The 5,000-nt window shown below is 37.6% G+C and overlaps 1 protein-coding gene across 1 annotated transcript in view; it reads left to right on the forward strand.

Annotated features, from left to right (window-relative positions):
- LOC125037185 (transmembrane protein 132C-like) overlaps window positions 1–5,000 on the forward strand; it is a 28,028-nt gene that overhangs the window by 21,429 nt on the left and 1,599 nt on the right. Inside the window, exon 7 of the mRNA XM_047630226.1 lies at window positions 1–5,000. This exon is cut by the window's left edge and continues 1,334 nt beyond it; it is cut by the window's right edge and continues 1,599 nt beyond it. The gene's annotated coding sequence lies outside the window, so the exon portion shown is untranslated.

Below are 5,000 nucleotides of genomic sequence, written 5' to 3' on the forward strand. Positions count from 1 at the left end.
CCTCCTGACGGCGGCTTGCCTTCACAGCCCCGAGGGACAGGCCTCCCTAGCAGGTGCGCCCAGTGACGGACCCTCCCAGGTGCCGGCAGAGGGGGTGGGAGGGCCTCCCCCGCCCTCGTGTCTCGTAGGCCCTGGGACGGAGACGGACGACCTCACAGGCCTAAAGAAATTCGGCAACTGCACGAACTCGAGAAAACTTTCGCTCTGTGCTTGGAGTCATGCATGCGATGGACGTCTGCCATGCACGCTGTACATTACTCTCATACAGAATATGTCAACGTCATAAGTCGTAAACAAAACAAGGTTATAATACTCCAGTGGTACAGAGATCTTTATAAGATGAATATAATAAGATGTATATCATTGTTCACGTGTACATCATAGGCTAGGACTATATGTAAGCTATACGTGTGTTAGTTGTGTTGAGCCTGCATGTTCTACTGGTGCAAGGCAAAAGCCCAGACTGCGTATAAGATATAAAAAGTGTGTTTGGCTTAGCACAGGTATATATGATTTTAGAGATCCGTACAGCTTCGGCAGTTGTGTATGGTATATCCACATCACCAGGTATGTGCATGTTACAGCTAAGCATATTTGGTTGGACCACATGTGTACAACATAGTTAGGTATGTACATCATAGCCCGATGTATACAACATAGGTGTTGACGACATCATAGCTAGGGTGTGTAACAGCATAGCTAGGTTTGTCTGATATATCCACAAATGTTCAACCAAAAAAAAACAAAAAAAAACAGCTGTATGCCATAGCCAGGTATATGTCTTAATTTACCAGAATAACTCTGTCTCGTGTCCAGTATGTACAACCGTACACCGGACCGTCATTGTGTGTCAGGAGATGCCACACCTTCGCAGGGTACACTCAGCTGTACGGAGAACCTGCCTCAGGTGCGAAGCGAACGCACACTCGCCTGGTGTTTTCGTCTGTGAGTTATGCACGTATATATGTGTGTGTGTCCTGTCGGAAAGCCAGATGTCTCGCTGTCTCTCTGTCTTTAGAAGCGTCTTAGCGTTGACATAGATGGACTTCTAACGGTCACATAACGAGATAAACATGGTATTGGAATTGGTAGAGAATAAGAGCTAAAACAAAACAAAACAAAAAAAAAAGAATAAAAAAAATTGCAAAGGTGATTCATCTTCATCACCTTGGCATAGACGATGGTGATGATGCATAGTTTACACTTCAGCTCAATAATTTAACTTGCAATAATGCTACCCATTTCTGCAGCGAAGCGCTAATCTTGACTCCCCCCCCCACACCCATCCCTCCAACCCTATCTCCCCTTAACCCCCCTCCCACACCCCCTTCCCTGCCCCCCCTGCCCCCCCCTCCCTTTAATTAAATAAATTTAGGACTTGCGTGTAACGTGATTCATGTGTCTTGCCACAAAAAAAAAAAACATTCTTATATACGTATAAGATATGTAAAATAACAAAACATATAAAAACAATTTTTTTACCAATTTCATTCATGTTGCAAGGATTTAGCAACATCCTTCAGCATTTGGCAAGAAGATTACATACCTCACTGCAGAATTGCTATATACGTAAATTTAACTGATCTCTTTAGCATAAAAATAATAACTATAATACTAATGATAATGATAATAATAAGACGAAGATCTTCAGACTTCAAAGAAAAGCACTTTTGCATATCTGCTCCTTTGTCTTTATCGTAGGAGCAGCCACAAGACTTAGTAAGACTGTTTTTGTTTTTTGTTTTGAGTCTTTGTTCACATCCCTTTCTGCCAAGGATGATGGTAGACCAGCCTTCTCCATGTACCAATTCTATACCAAGTAGGCCTCTTGTACTCACTTCAGACTTAGGTCTACTTGAAATGACTTAACAATTCTCGTCCGATGAAGCTACGTGTCGGGAAAGGATTTGGTGTCGTGGTATTTTTCAACTCGGAAGAAAAAGATTTGGCTCCGTTGGTTTAGGAAGTTGCAGCGAAGTGGACGGAACTGTGTCGGATCTAATGTCTACCTCTTTCTCCTATTTTTTTAGTGGGGGATGATTAAATAAAATAAAAAGATATTGCGATCTTGTCTCGTTAGTAACAAAGAAGAAATAAATAATTGAAGTAGGTAGGCTGGTTAAAGACGCGTTGAATAGAAAGAAGAAAGAGGAATCATAAATTTGGTAATGGAGGTTAACGGTTCGAAGTTGGTATTCCGAAGAAAAAAAAAAAAAAAAACATGGCGTTTTTGTCATAGTGTCGGAGTAAGATGAAAGCGTATTCATTAGTGTAAAAAACAACAAACAAACAAACGTGTGTATTTAGTTTAACATAGCCTGGAGGGAGAAAAAAAATATATAAGCTGGGAGAGTCCGCCCAGAATAGATTCTAGTCTTCTGTTTCCCGTTATATTTAACAAGATGAATTCCCCCTCTTATTTCTTGTATTTATTTATTTATTTATCTGTATTCACCAACCTCTCTCTTTTTTATTATTATTTTTTTTTTTTTTATGTTGTTCAAGGGTGGCTGTAGCTCCTGCCAGATGGGAGATGTTAACCACAGTTCCTAGTTGCTCTTACCAACCATAGATGGCGTGGTGTGCAAAGTTGATGAACTGAGTCGTTGTTTCTGGTGCTGAAAAAAAAAAAAAAAATAACACCCACTCGATGTCTTTTCTTCCCAATAGATGGCGCCTTTCGCAAGGGTTGGAATTCTTTCTTGTTTGTTTAAGATATATTTTTGTTCACTTATCTACACATTTATTTCGTGTAGTCAGGATTTAGGATGATAAACCTAATTTTGATATAATGATACTATTGTTTTCATAGTTTTGTAATATTTTTTTTTTTTTTTTTTACTTTTGATATAGACATGTTATCCATCTTTGTAAAGAATGGTAATTTTTTTCTTTCTTTTTTGATACAGAGTAGATCATTTAGCGTGTAAGTAATCCCTCTAAATTTGAGATAATGGTGTTATTTATTCATTTATCTCTTTAAATACAGTGTATGTTAATTGTGTGATAAAATTCATGCAAAGTTCAAAGTGTCAACAGACCCCCCCAAAAAAACTCTTTTGTGTTATTAGTTTTAAAAATGAGGACTTTATTTTAGGATTTGAACTGTTATTTAATTTACTGTTTTACAATTTTGCAAATGCCTTTTTATACGAAGTTTTTGTTTTTCTTTGTTTTTTTTGTTTTTTTTTTAACGTTTGAACTTCTAGCTACATTACATTTTTTTTTTTTTTCGACAATTGTAAGTTACTTCGATTCTTTTTCTTTTTGTACTTGACTAGCCTTACTTATAAAAATAATAGTAGTAATAATAGCTGAACATATAAGCATAAGAAACAAATCACTTATTTATACTCATTAACTTTCACTCTCACGGTAATTTTTATGTCTATAATTTACAGATGAAAGTATATATTTAAATTTTATGTGAGATGTAAAAAGGAACATTTCAGTTATAGTGAATTGACTAAGTAACTTTACGTCGATATTTCTATGATCTAGTCAGAATAAAGATGAATTTTAGAATGCGTCGGGAGGAGGAAGAAGAAGGAGGAGGAGGAGGAGAAGGAGGAAAAATAACATCTTATTTTATTTTTCTACCATTTCCGTAGCGAAAAGATAATAATTATTAACGAAGAAGAAATCTCTAGAAGCTGAGAGAAGCGTTCGGAACATCAGCTGATTTGAGGAGAGATTTCCAAATAATTTCGGTTATTACTAAGTGAATATACGAATGATAATTTTACAGTACAATTTGTTGAATATATATAAAAAAAAAAAAAAGTTCCTTTCTTTCCGGGACCTTTTATGAAAGTGCGTTCTCAATGAAATCAGACTCATTTCAAGCCCGATCTGTGATGGACTGGGTCTCAAGTTTAGCCTTTTCGAACGCGTCTCACAATACCCCTACCCCCCCTTCCCCCCCTCCGAGCTATGGTGTGAAAGCCAACCATACTGTCGAGTACAGTGTTGTGAATCCTAAATTGCAAACGGAATGATAGCTATAATGAATCATTATTACATCGTACTGAACTGAGGATACAGTAATTACATACTTTAGCTACTATAGTGAATTTAGAATCATCGCTAGTGATATATTTCTAGTACTAGTGTAGCTGTAACGTTTTCTTTTTATTGTTTATACTCCTTGTTCAAAGACTCATGGCTATACAGGTTGGCGGGATTCCTGAGTTGCCATTGGCGGAGAGGGTCAGCATTGTCACGGGATTGGTTCACTACTCAGCGCGAAGAACCAATCAGGGGAGAGGATTTTTTCTTTCGATAGACCGTTAGTCCCCCAGTCATAATTCGAAGCAACCAATCAGAGGAGGAGAAAGCAAGGCACCAATCACAACGCAGATTTCCCTCGACCCTTTGCCGCCAAAAGTTTGAAAGACGCTCTGCCATTGGTGGACTCAGGAACGCCCTCCAAACCCTCTAGTGCGTAGTCTCCAATAAGCAGTGTGGATGTGCTGAGGTGATCAAATAAAAAATGCATTTAATTCGCGATTGTACACGTGGGACTGGATTATCCATTTTTTTTGAAAGACGACAAACTCTCTTGCCGGCGCTGGATTAGACACGAATCAGGGAGGAAGAAGACAGAATAAAGATAAAAATAAGAGTAGATATCTCAACGTGGGAACAACAGTGTCCGTTGAAAAGAACTTTGCAGTAGATGGATCTCGATTACAAATTCTCCTGGGACATTTTGATATTCTTTGACCAACACACACACAGTGCATGCATATATATATATATATATATATATATATATATATATATATATATGTATATATATATATACTCATACATATATATACATATACATAAATATAATATATGTATGTATATGTATTTACATGTATTTATTTATTTATATCTATGTGTGTATGTCTGTCTAGATATGACACAGGCCACACCAAAATATCTGCATGAACCGTACTTGGTCCTCTTGACCTTCCTTGACCTCTCCCCCTGACCCTTGTCTCGGGTGACCT

Source organism: Penaeus chinensis, chromosome 22, assembly GCF_019202785.1.
Source record: "Penaeus chinensis breed Huanghai No. 1 chromosome 22, ASM1920278v2, whole genome shotgun sequence".
NCBI classification, from domain to species: domain Eukaryota; kingdom Metazoa; phylum Arthropoda; class Malacostraca; order Decapoda; family Penaeidae; genus Penaeus; species Penaeus chinensis.